Raw genomic sequence first — 14,194 nt, forward strand, 5'->3', positions numbered from 1 at the left:
TGACAACTTCATATAGCAGATTGCTTGGCAAACTACATGTCAAATTACTTACAAACTATGTGACAGTTTCATGATAAGCATCATTAACAAACTGAAACTCAGTTTGCACAAAAAATGTCTCTAATGTTGTAAGTATTCCAAGGAGTAGCACACAACCCTTATGCAAAGTCCTTCAATACCCGAGCATTTCATCAGAGGTAGATCGGTATGAACACCCATATAATTTAATACTATAGACAACAGTACAATGTTAAATATCCTAATTGTGTGAAACATCCCATACAGCTCAAAACACACAACTTTAATTTCCACATTTAAGGAATTACACAATAAATTTGCATGAAATCCATATGGTAAAACATGTGACAGAAAATCAAAACAGCATGCCTGTTATATGTTTCCTATTAGGTTAGTAGGGCTAAGAATATCGAGACTTCGGAGCATATTTTTAAGAGTATTGTGTTAACGTTGCGTCAAACGTTCTGCCATATTGGCGGCTCAAACACTACTTCAAATTAATTAGATGACCAATTTGCTCAAATGGGTTGTGCTTTTAGATTTGCATCAGATAAAAGCTGCACCTAAACCAGCTGTGCCGCACAGAATTTAAAAATGCAAGATAGCCGTTCCCCCGCAAAATATCATGAAGAACTAACACAGCGATATTTATTGCTTTGGCAAAGTGTGACGCATCATATGGATGAGGTATGTAAAGCCTGAAATGAGCCAAAATTTCTGCACATTGGTAATCCAGGCATAGGAAATGACACAGTGGATATGCTATTTTAACCTGAACATTCAAATACACTTTGGCAAGCTCAACTACACCATGGATGTAGTGATCCTGCAGCTAGGTGTCGCAAGGAAACCACCACTACATAGGCAGAGAAAGAGGAGGGAGAATGTCTTCTGCCAGCGCATCTCCCTCATCAACCTCAGAGAGGATGAGATGCTAGCCTTCTATAGGTTCACGAGGGAGTTCATTATAGAATTTCTTCAGAAGATTAGGTCAAGTCTGCTGCCACCAACTGCAGGCCCACCAACATCCCTCCCTAGGTGAAACTGATGGCTGTGCTCCACATGCTGGATTGTAGGTAATTCCATGGCCTTCTATAGGTTCAGGAGGGAGTTCCTTATAGAATTTCTTCAGAAGATTGGGTCAAGTCTGCTGCCACCAACTGCAGGCCCACCAACATCCCTCCCTAGGGGAAACTGATGGCTGTGCTCCACATGCTGGCTTGTAGGTAATTCCATGGCACAACAGCAAAAGTGGCAGGAATATCCCAGGCATTTTTTTCTGCCTTCTTGCCCATTGTCCTTGATGCCATCATTCAACTGACACCACAGTACTTGTTCTTCTCCAAGAAACTACAATAACATATGGAGACCAAGCAAGTCTTCTATGCCATTTCAGGGGTTCCACATGTCTTGGGTGCTATGGACTGCACACATGTGCAAATGGTTCCCCTGACAGAAACAGCACACATGTTCCAGAATGGAAACGATATGTACTCCATCAACATACATGCCATCATGGATCATCTGGGGAGGTTGACCAATGTGCTTACAAAACAACCCGGAAGTGCAAATGATGCGTACAACTTCAGGCACAGAATCATAAACAAGTGCTTTCAGAACAGATTATAGGGGAATGGCTTACTTGTTGGTACATAAATCTGAAGTATGTAATACATGAACTAAAATGTAGACATGAATGACAGAATAGACATGTCTATGTCTGTTGATGGAGCTAGGGGCAGCTGGATGAGGGGTGTGCCTCAATCCTGCACCATGCATCATGGTACTTGTGTAATGTAAGCCCCTAAGTCTTGTATGTTAAGACATACAAAGCAATTTTGAGTGGCTTTGAACCTCAAAATATTTTGGAATAATGCAACCCTGTGCAAAATGTTGTGTTGCATTATTATGTACATGGAAGATGTTCCATGTGTGTTGTGCGAGTGTTTCCATTAAACTTTCATGGTTGATGACGTATATCATGTATACCAAATAAGGAAAACCTGTAAATGCATTCACAAATAGTATCTACCCATTGATGTATAAGAAGAATAAATAAATGTAGTCCCTGAAGTCACTTGCTTCCTATGTGGGCTGCATTCTGTGGCACACATAAATAGTTGACTATACCTCTAAGGGTTATTTATGTGCGGGAATGTGTCCCTTCTGGTACAAAGACAATCCTGCATGCAAAACGGGCAGGCTTGCACCATAGTGCAAGGGTGCCTATGTTTGTGCCAGGCAGCCCATTGTGTGTCAGTGCAGGGTATAAGGACAGGAGGACATTGTTTGCCAAAATCCTGTGTGCTAATGTCCTTTCCCAGTAACGTAGTGCACTGTGCCACTTTCCTAAATATCTGGCCCTAATGTCATGTGCACTTAGTGGGAACAACGTACAGCAACACATGGCTAATGATTTTACATACTGACATTCCCTTACTAACCTGTCAATGTCAGTAGCTAAAGAACATCTGTGAGCAGTAATGTTTCACTCCGCTCTATGTGAAAGAACTGAACCACATCATCTTCACTGGTCAACAAATCCCATCCAAAACCATGGGAATGCTAGACAAGTCCATATGACTACAAAAGCTATACAAAATATAAGTGTGAGATGAATCTTTCCTGAATGGTGTACCTACTCTTGATATCGTTCAAAGGTTCACAAATTCAATGGTGTGATAACTAATACTGTGGAAATAAATATGTTTACACACACAGCAGTATATTTGTATGTTGTCTAACGTTTTCAGGAGCAACACTGGAAGAAATATTTGCAGAGTCCATGTGTCGCATACACTGTAAGTGTAGGCTCCAGAAATATTTTAATGTCAATAATGGGTAACTTTGTGACACCAATAGAACAAAACCCACATATGTATCAACCATCCTGACAGACTAGGTACACACATATACATATGTGTTAAGCCATACTGACATATGAAAGCAACTTGAAAGTTCAGCAATTTTGTGGTGTGTTACCCAAATGAAATGCATATTAATCCAGCAATGTTAAACTCTAACACAATGCTGTCCAACATTTAATACATCAGTTATGAACCCAGATTAAAATGCAGCCTGTAGCAAGCATCAGAGTTTACTCAGGATACCAATGTCAACATTCAGTGGTCAAAACAATGATGACAGAAATTAAAGCATAGAAGCAGACTCCCCTACAAGTCACACACATACATGTTAACATCCAAAGTATTGTGTCTAAGTTTATAGTAGACAACTACTTGTTACAACATCAATGTGTCCCGCCTAAAGATGGCCCACATTGCAAGACCTACGTGTCAATCAAATTGCACCATGGCAACTTCTCTGTCCAAATCAATAGCTGAAGACTGACAATAAATTGTACAACAATCCATGTTACATGTATGCCCAAAATTCACATGATAATGTAAGTGAACTATAAAAGGCTGTGCCAATGTCATGTAGGCCACCAATATCAATGATTTTATGAGGACATATGTATCTGTGAGCGTCAAACATGTTGACAGTGTCACTACCTACCTAGGGAGAACCAACTGGCCGGAAATCTGATCAATAATCTATTGCTTTACACACGTGGTGAGTGGATATAACAGAGTGATCATGAATATCTCAAAATACCGATCGCAGTAAGCTAATGGATAAACATGAAAACCAGGATGTAGAAGTGTCCAAAGTATCAGGCCATGCTCATCATTTGCTGTTACACATATAACTGGAAAAGACAGGTGTAAACCAATGGCCAACTGTAAATGTAACACATATTGTTAAATACTGTAAGGAATGTGTATGAATTATTCAGTACACATAACACACATGGACAGGAATTTTGCTGTAACAATGAGCAAATTCATTCACAGTTGTAATTTCACTTTAACTTTCAGCTAACCAAGGATATGGTCTCCAGCCATGGGTCATGCCCCCATTTGACATACCCAGACTGATCTCGAATGACACTACAACCAGGCACTGGTCAAGACCCAGAATATCGTGGAACATACTTTTGGTGTGCTGATGTCCTGTTTCCAATGCCTGGACATTTCAGGGGGCAGATTGCTATACTCTCTCCCTGTGGTCTGTAAGATGATCCTAGTATGTGGCATCCTCCACAACATCTGTGTATGTACAAATGTACTTTGGGACATGGACCATGATGAGCAAGAACCAAGTAAGGAGAAGCAGGATGGCGAAGAGATCCAACACACAGTGGCTGGTAGTCGGTGATACAACCACATTATGGAATTATTTTTTAAATTAAATTACTTGTACTTTGATGGACACATTTTCTGAAAATAATAGAAATGTCAAACATGAAAATACATGTTTGAAATCATTCTTTATTGTTGGCTTTTATGTTACAGCCATAGTAAACATCATGTCACCCATATCTCCTCCAATAGACGTAGGCCTCAAATATAACAATTATGTCATCAGATCAGTGAGCAACATGGATCCATGCCTCATTAATCAATTCCCCCATACAGAAATGCAGTGTGATGTAGTGTACATCCTTAAAGGGACAGACCAGGCTTGCAACATTTCTAAATCCCAAGTAATCATTGCACTCCTCACACACTTGAGTGGTGCAGACCTGCACAACTAGCACCCTTGCTGTGCTCTGCAGCAGCAAAGTATGTTACATAAGGCACTCAGTGAAGTTTAGAACACAAACCACCAGCTACCATTCCTGAGACAAACCTCAAATTGTAGTATGTCTCACCAATGTGGTGGCAAGCAGAATGGCACAGTTTTCAGGAACTACTAATATGGTTCAGATACCATCAGAGATAATGAGTGTCAGTTGTCATGAACATGTGAAGGCTGTCACTTGTAAAGAATGCATAAATGCATGTGTGGCCATCCTCAAAACACAGCACATATGACCCAATTCCTGACTACATTGTCACATAAACCACTTCATGCTACAGTAGATAAATGACACTTTTACCATGCAGTGCAGAGCAATGCAACAAGAAAAAAGGCTTGTAAACAATATGAGTAGATGGCATTTTACAGTGAGTAAATAGCCAGAGAAGTATGACAATAGATATGTTGTATGCAGACATCTGAACACCTAAATAATATAGAGATATCAAAAGTGTGATTTTTCTATGTCAAAAGTCAGACAAAACTTTTTTTTACTTCCAATCTGAGTGTACAAGTGCATGCTTGAGGGGAACTCAAATCTTTAATCATCCCAAAGGGGAAATGTAAGTTGAGTGTGTGCCATTACATATGCCTGTGAAAAGGAATGTAATATCCTTAGACCAGGAGACCCACATGAAGGCCTACACTCAGGAGTTGACAGGAGTAAGACAGAGATTTTACATGTTTGGCAGCATTATGTTAATTCTACATCACTAGTCAAATTGTCTATTTGACCGTGTTTCACTGCAGTGATACCTAATGACTCACTCACCTAGTCCAAAGGTCTGTTTTGTGTCACATACACCCCTGACCAACATCAGCTTCTCAGAAATCTGTGTGCATGATAACATCATGTGCAAACAAAAATTGCCTGTGTAAGACATACACAACAGAAAGGTTGCAATGTCGAACAGTTTGCACATGCTGAAAGTCTGTGAGCTGCTACAGTGTGTTCACTTTCAGACTCACTAATACAGTCCAAAGGGAGCATAATTCCAAACATTGTGTAATGACTGAGTGTGTGTGCTGCACATCATGATGTTTGGTTCCATCTTACATATGATGATCACAGTATACATCCCATCATGTCCTGTCACTTTAAACAGAGGGACATATTATGATCATGCCCACACAGTGCAGCACAGATAGTGTTCCTACTCCGCAGCATTGTGTGAAAGCAAATTGCAAGAAATGTTCTGTATCTAACAAAACCTTCTAAAATCTTACCTTTTCCTCCTGTTCCAGTGCTGTTTTAGATGCCTAGGCCCAACACAGGCACACTTGCACCATGAGGCAAGGATGCAACTATTGAATGCAGGATTGTATGTGAGCATGAAGGTGTGTCTTACTGCTAACCAATGTATCCTGAGAGCACATTCCTCCATCTATGTTTGCTGCTTTACAGAGGGCACATAGAAAAATGAAGTTACGAAGAGATGTTAAGGTCTAACTCAATTCAATGACACCCCTGGGAAGACACTACTTACTGGTGCATTTGTAGGTTTCTCTTGTATTGTATGTTTGTAAATGCATATATTACCATCAGATGTGAATGGCTACCCACATGCAATGGTCAAGGAACCTCTCTCTGGTGCAGAGTAAGGTAACAAGTGATTCACAATAGATTATGGCACTTTTGATCGATGACACTTGTCTTGGCTACTGAAGCTGGCCTTGTTCTGCCAAACAGATTTGCTAAACACATTTACCATGGTGTATTGTGCAAGTGCCACACATATTGTTTCTGACATATAACCCTGACTGCAGTTGTGTTCTGTACCACCACATTATACAGTGGACGTTGCCTACTTGAGTGTGCAGATAAATGGCTGCCTGACAATCACCTATGCCCTATTGGTATTAAACCACATCTATCAGATTCATCAACAAAATCTGTAAGCTGGCTGGCACAGACACTGTAGACTGTAGACCTATCCTGTCTCTGTGCTCCCCTAAGTGTGTGTTGCATCTGTAACACATCTAATGGCAGAAATTCTGAGAGATGGACTGAATATAGATATTGTGCAGAATAGAAAATACAATAGTGCTTCACATAAGCATAGTAATGCTGTGTATTGGACATACTTCTGGCCACACCAGAGCTTCCTACGTTTACCCATGCACACTATGAACCTCAAAAGGAAGAAACACTTGTAAATGTCTCAATATATTACATTATTTACTTGGTTTCCATTTAAATATTCTATCACTCAATAGGTCACCACTAGGAAGGTAAAATGTCACACATGGGCATAATATGACCACTAAAATATCACTTATCAACAAATATTACAACTGTCTGGTAAGAAAGGAGGGCCAATGAAAGTGTGTCAAATGTGGCATTTCCTGCATTGCACAACACCCTTCAGTGGATACAGACAACAGGCCAGTTGCGTGGGTCTGAACCTACATATTGACCTATTTGCACAGCACATTGCACCCGTTGCATTGGTCATATGCCACGCATTGGCACTAATGCAAGAAAATGCTGTGCGTTCATCATGCTATGTCAAGTTCTATACTGACGTAGAAAGTGACACAATGGGTATAGCAGGATGCTAACTAGGAAGTTTGAAGTTACGTTCACTTTCCCTGCTCTTAGTTTGTGCTGGACGTGTTTGGAGAGTGCCTGCGTGAATTTCCAGTGTTTTGGTCTTGTCAGTGTGTGCTCTGTTACTGTATTGTGTTTTCGTCATAACTAATCTCTCCTTGTTAGGCCTGGCATGCTTCGTGTGGTTTCTCCTGTCTTTCTGCCTCTGCTTCCTGTGTTTTTAACTGTGTGCTGGACTTTGTTTTTGCTGTTTTGGTACTCTGGGCACTCTACCACTGCTAAAGTGAAAGTGCTCTCTGGTGAAATTGCAAATCGAATTGGCTTTTCCATGAGTGGCATATATGATTTAATAGTCAGTTCCTAGTAGAGTACACTAGAGGTGCCCAGGGCCTGTGAATCAAATGCTACTAGTGGGCCTGCATCACTGATTGTGCCACCCAAATGTATAGCCCTGTAAACATGGCTCCAACCTGCCACTGCAGCATCTCTGTGTGTAGTTTTGAACTACAAGTTCGACCTGGCAAGTGTACCAACTAGCCAGGCCCAAACCTTCCTTTTTACTACATGTAGGGCACCTCTAATGTAGGGCCTAGTTAGCCCAATGGGTAGGTTGCAGTGTATTTAAAAGGTAGGACATTCACTGGTGTGTTTTACATGTCCTGATAGTAAAATACTGTCAAATGTGTTTTTCACAATTTCAAGGCCTATCTCTCCCATAGGTTAACATGAGGATTGTCTTGAATTATTTTTAAGTGTAGTTTTCCAGTGGGAGCAGATAGAGATCAGACGTTTAGGCTCTCTGAAATCACAATTTAAAAATGCATCTTTTGGTAAAGTTGGTTTTTAGTTTATCAATTTGAAAATGCCACTTTTAGAAAGTGGGCATTTTCTTGCTTCACAAATCTGTGCCTCTGTCTCCCTGTGGAATCTAAGTCTGTTTCAGACTGACAGTTGGGCTGCTTGTGAATTTTCTCTAGACAGTGACACAAAGGGAGCTGAGGAGTGTTCTGCATATCCTGATGAGTCTCCTGGGCTAGAGACTTTCCTTTGAGGTTTGCCTACTTCAAAGGCAGAAATGAATATAAGTAGTAGATCAAAAACCCCAGACATTCAGATTACTTCTGGATCAAGAGGAAGTTTGCCTACTTCAAAGGCAAAAATTAGTATAAGTAGTGGACCATAAACCCCTGACATTGAGATCAAGAGGAACCTCTGCCAAGGAGAAGAGCTGAAGAAGTAGTACTGCCCCTTTGCCTGTGAGTGTGCTTTGCTGGGGTAGCCTGCAGTTGCAGCTTCAACGTTAGTGAGGACAAAACACTGCACTTTACTGTGTTTTTCTGCTTGTGAAGTGTCTCCAAGGGCTTGGACTGAGCTTCTTCCCTGTTTCGAAGACTCAGAGCCATTAAAGACTTCTTCTGGACTTCCAGCACCTGTACACTCTTGCTGAGACTCCTACCCTGTCAAGTGGTGCCCTATCCAGTCCCTGTGCCCTTGAAAGGAGAAGCTGGTGGAACCAAGGCTGAAATTCACGCACCGGAGCCGAGCCGGAGAAGAATTGATAAAGCACCTGCCTCACAGCTGAAAAATCAACACACCACCAGCTTGCGGCTGGTGAAATCGATGCAGATGCTGCATCGCAGCTGGAAAATCGACTCCACTCTTACCTGCTGCTGCTGAAATCGACGCATCACCCATGCAGCACAGCTCTTGCCATCGTGCATCCGGATTTCGCATGCATCATCACTGGGCGTCAAAACCACAGTGAACCCGCACAGACTTGATGCTGCCCATCCAGAAATCGATGCAGCACTCTTCTGTGGGGGAGAGAAATGTAGCATTGCCTACCCAACTAGAGAAGAATCAACGCACTGCCTCACTTGTGAATCAGAAATTGACGCATCTCTTACTTTTCTGATGCACGCTCACCCATGCGGCTTTATTTTTTATGCATACCAGGTACTGTGAGTAGAAACAAAGCATCCATTGATTTCTATAGATTAAGGGGGTCATTATGACCCCGGCAGTCGGTGCAATAGTGGAGGTATTACCGCCAACCCGCTGGCGGTACATATCTCCACTGTTATGACATTGGCGGTTTGGCCAAAGCCAAACCGCCAAGTTAACACTCCGACCGCCACAGCACTAATGACCGCCGGGCTGGAGGCTACAGTCTCCAGCCCGGCCGCCATCACTAGGCCGCCCATGGCATTTTGACTCCGCCCACTGCCATGGTTTCCGTGGTTTCTGTACCACCACAGAAACCAAGGTGTTAGGCACTATCAGTGCCAAGGAATTCTTTCCCTGGCACTGATAGGGGTCTCCCCTGGCCCACTCCCGAGAGTCCGTCCCCACCCTCCCTTTCCTGCCCCCCATATATACATGCATACAAGCACATACATACACACCCATACACAAACGCATACACACATTCACCCGCGCATGCATACATTCATACACATTCATAGCAACACTCATGAACATATATCCAGGCACTCACGCACTCACATGACAACATGCACGTACACACACACATGCACACACGCATTACACATGCATGCACATGTTCAAACAGTCACACACACCCCCAGACACGCACACAACACCCCCCTGCCCCTCTCCTGTCGGAGAACCCGACTTACCTGCTCCGGCAGCAGACGGGACGTGGCGATGCTGACAGCAGGAGCGTCTGCCAGCAAAACACTGCCAGGCCGCATCATGGAACATGATACGGTAGGTGGTTTTTTGCTGGCGTGGCATTGCTGCTGGCAGCAGCACCACCTTACCACCATCCACCGCCATGACCGAGCCGGAATTCCGCCAGCCTTCTGGCGGAATTCCGGCTACGGTCATAATTCGATGGTAGCCACAGCGACGGTATGTTGATGGCCGTCACCGTGGCGGTAGGCGGCATTTGCCGCCAATGTCATAATGAGGCCCTAAGACTCATTTTATCTTTGAAAATCCATAACTTTGCTTGGGTATGTTAGATTTTTGTCCTTTGGTCCAGTTTGATTCAGATAAATATTGGTTATTTATTTTAACTCGTGTTTTGTCCCTTTTGTAGTGTTTTCACTGTATTACTTTGTGTGTTGGTACAAATACTTTACACATTGCCTCTAAGATGAGCCTGACTGCTTGTGCCAGGCTACCAAGGGGATGAGCAAGGGTTGTCTGAGGAGTGTAACTCCCTTACCCTGACTAGAGTGAGGGTCCCTGCTTGGACAGCATGCAAACTGACTGCCAACCAGAGACCCCATTTGTAAAAGTCCTGTTTCATTGTTCTGTATAAATATTTATCATTGTCTTGTAGGGAGTTAGGGACTGATTTAGATCTTGACAGGGGTTCTGTTGTCACGACGTGACAGGATTTAAAGTATTTCATCAAGCTGACGTAGTTCTGACTGCTGTATTTAGATGTAATATTTTACCAAATGAGGCAAACCCAGGTAACCCTTAGACCTGGGTAATTAAATCAAATATCAAAAATCTTCGGTCCTCAGGGAGAAGTATAGGCCTACACTTCCACAGCACATTTTAACTATCTGCTAAGGAGTTATTAGCAACCAAACAAATCATCTTTAGATCAATATATATTAATTTTTTTATTTTGATCATTCTTAACAAAATATATTCCATTAATGGATCACAAACCTAGGGTGCTCCCAAATTGTAACGACGCAGTGCAGTGATAATAGTGATAATCAAAGAGAAAAAGTGTTTAATACAAGATTTGCAATAATGTAGTTAAAAACCAAACCAAAACAGTGAACTTCAAAAGGACCCCTTCATTCCAGGTGTCTTGAAGTCACGTTATATGCTAAACCACATTTAATAGTCAACGTTTCAACCCTATCAAGAAATAATTAGAGGGTCATCTTCAGGACTCAAACGTTTTTTGGCGGTCGCACCTAGGTAGAAACAAACCTAAAATTATTTTTAATATTCTCTCAATTGGTATAGTATAGTCAAAAGACATTAGACCTATATTTATAAGGTTTATTTCTGTTTACTTCCAAAGATTTCTTCCAGGCAATAAAATATTTCCAAAAATATAACGGTATAATAAAATTGACATCTTAATGTCAACGATTATGCAATTTTAGTATGTTTTTGAAAAGAAAAATAACTTATTTATTGATATTTTTTGTCATCTATTGACTAATCATTTGGTATACTAAATTGTCTATATGTATCTCTTACTCACATGATTTACACTGTGTTGAATAAAAAGTCTTGTCATGTAATTGTCTACTTGTCATGTTGCGGAATCATGGAAGCTCTAGTTTCCTTTTTGAGAGTACTCTGCAACAAAACCAAATGTAACTCCATATTTGATTTACAACTTATTATTTCAAGAGCAAATTAATCCTTTTACCATGAGCATAGTGCCTCATTCTAATAAAAAAGAGAAGGTTTTATCTATAATGCCAGAGCTACTGCCCTGACACACTATAACAGTTACATGCTCGATAATTTATACGAAAGCTACAAGGTATCCAATATCGTACTTATTTATTTGTAGTATGTATCAAAACATTCCTGCTTCAATGTTATAAATGTACGCTGGAATAAGAGACTCCTAGGTAATGTATCGAGCTATTTGGTTTAAAATTAAATCCATCAATATCGGAACGCCAGAGTGTACACGCTGACGCGCTGTGACGAATACAAACTCACTATTATTTCCAAGAAACTGCAAAGCACCCAATACCTTACTTACTTTCTTATTTCTTTGTCGTGCGTGTCTTAATCCAGTCACATTTCGTTTAGGCAATTGAGCGCGTCACCTTGTTCAGTTTAAATAAAATAAACACTGACCCACGTGATGCGCGTCATTCTCTTTGCCCCAGCTTTGGTTTAAAGGGAAAGGGACCTTGTTGTTTGTTTAGTTTTCAAAAGGGCACCCGCCCTAACGTCCTAAAAATATAAACCAGTCAGCATTTTGCTGTTATGTAAAATCCCATTCAAACAGAAAGCACAATTTTGAAAACAAAATTGTTTACATAATATAAACTGATCAGCATTTTGCTGTTGTGTAAAATCCCATTTAAACAGAGGGCACAATATTAAAAAACTATCGTTTACATGAAACCATTAATTATGTTTCAAATTATTCACAAATTCATAAAGCATCAATTTAGTATTACCTATGGGGCATGACAGATATTTGGCCAATAGACTCCAATAAACAAGTTACATTATCAGTTATTTTCAAAACATAAATTTCACATTCATCTTGTTTGAATAAACTTTGATGTAGTGAAAAATCATTAATTCATTCAAAACGATGAAGCTTCTTTCCAGTCCTCCAGATTGTTTAGTCCATTTTTTAGCATATCACATTTTTCCATCCAAAATAATTCACGTTGTGACAAAAGTTTACTTTTGTCTTCTCCTCTAGGACTCAAGTGTACTTGTTCTATCGCTTGCCATCTGATTCCCTCAACATTATGTTGAAATTTCTCAAAACATTCAACCATCGTGCTCCAACTGTTTTGCATTTAATTCGGCTTTTGTGCTGCAAAATCCTACATTTTATTTTCTGTATTGTTTGTCCCACATAAAGCAAATTGCAAGGACACCAAATTGCATAAATTACGTCCTGTGTATTACAATTCGAAAAAGAGGTCAAACTATAAACAATATCACCAGAACAAAACTCCATTGTATTCAGGCTGTGTTTACATGCTGTACAGCATCCACACTTGTAATGCCCTTGGACCGTGGGGAGACCCCAAAGCATAATACATCCCCCTTTAGGTTTTCGAGGTGAAACATCCCTCACTAGTGTATCTTGTCGATTTCTTCCTCACTTGAATGAAAAGAGAGGAAGATCTTGTACAGAGAGGTGATCTTTTATTACCCCCACAATGACGTTTAACGATTTTCTTGATGTCCGTACTGACTGTATTAAAAGTGGTTACACAAGCTAATCTTTTGTTATTGTCCTTCACTGATTTAGGGTCCATTACATTTTCTCTATGATTATACCAGGCTCTCTTCCTCGCTCTCTTCACCAACCTCTTAGGATGGCCTCTTTCAATTAATTTTGTTATCAAATTGTCTGACTCTTTGAAATAATCTACCCTCTTTGTACAATTTCTCCAAATTCGAAGAAACTGGCCAAAGGGAAGATTGTCCCTCAAATGTCTCGGGTGGTTACTCTTATAATGCAATAATGTGTTTCTTTCTGTTGGCTTTCTATAGAGAGAAACAAATAGCTTGTCATCTTCAGCCTGTATCAACAAATCCAAAAATGGAATGCTGTCTCTATTGTATTCCAAAGTAAACTGGATGTCGGCTGAACTGTATATCGGCTGATCTTGTGTTGAACCAAGTCCAAAAGGCATGCAATTCTGCACTAGATCCACGCCAAATGCAAAACACATTGTCAATGTATCCACACCATTTTTTTATATGTTTTAAATACGCATTCACCAAATTACAAACATTTTGTGTCTCATAAGCAGCCATAAGCAGCCATAAAGAGATTCGCTAAGTTTGGAGCAAAGCTTGCTCCCATAGCTACACCCTTCACTTGGTAATAAAAGGTCTCATCACATTGGAAATAGTTAATGCCCATAGCTGTTTCCATCAAGGAAATCAAAAAATCAGTTGGTACTAAAGCCGGTTGGGGACGTGAATTTAGTATATCTGCCATAACCTTAAGTGCTTCTTGTTGAGGGATATTAGTATACAGGGACTGTATGTCCATTGTAACCAAGATATTAACATTCTTCAAAAATTCTTCATCTTCAACCATAGTGATTAAATGCATAGTATCCCTCACATAAGATCTAGTCTGAGGGACAAAGAGTTTTAGAAAAAAATCAAAGTACTGGCACAAATGTTCTAAAATAGAACAACAACCAGATACAATAGGCCTCCCTGGAGGATTATCCAGTCTCTTATGTATCTTTGGTAAAGTATATATAACAGGTATTCTGGGATGTTTCTTATTCAGAAATTGGTATTTATTTT

At 40.6% G+C, this 14,194-nt stretch overlaps 1 long non-coding RNA gene across 1 annotated transcript in view; it reads right to left on the reverse strand.

The window, feature by feature from the left end:
* The window catches only part of LOC138282370 (uncharacterized), a 78,703-nt gene extending 66,709 nt beyond the window's left edge, over window positions 1-11,994 (reverse strand). Inside the window, exon 1 of the long non-coding RNA XR_011200943.1 lies at window positions 11,934-11,994. This is a non-coding gene — a long non-coding RNA (uncharacterized lncRNA). The remainder of the gene's footprint in view (window positions 1-11,933) is intronic.
* Between the last annotated feature and the right edge of the window lie 2,200 nt (window positions 11,995-14,194).

This window comes from Pleurodeles waltl, chromosome 1_1 (assembly GCF_031143425.1).
Source record: "Pleurodeles waltl isolate 20211129_DDA chromosome 1_1, aPleWal1.hap1.20221129, whole genome shotgun sequence".
NCBI classification, from domain to species: Eukaryota; Metazoa; Chordata; class Amphibia; order Caudata; family Salamandridae; genus Pleurodeles; species Pleurodeles waltl.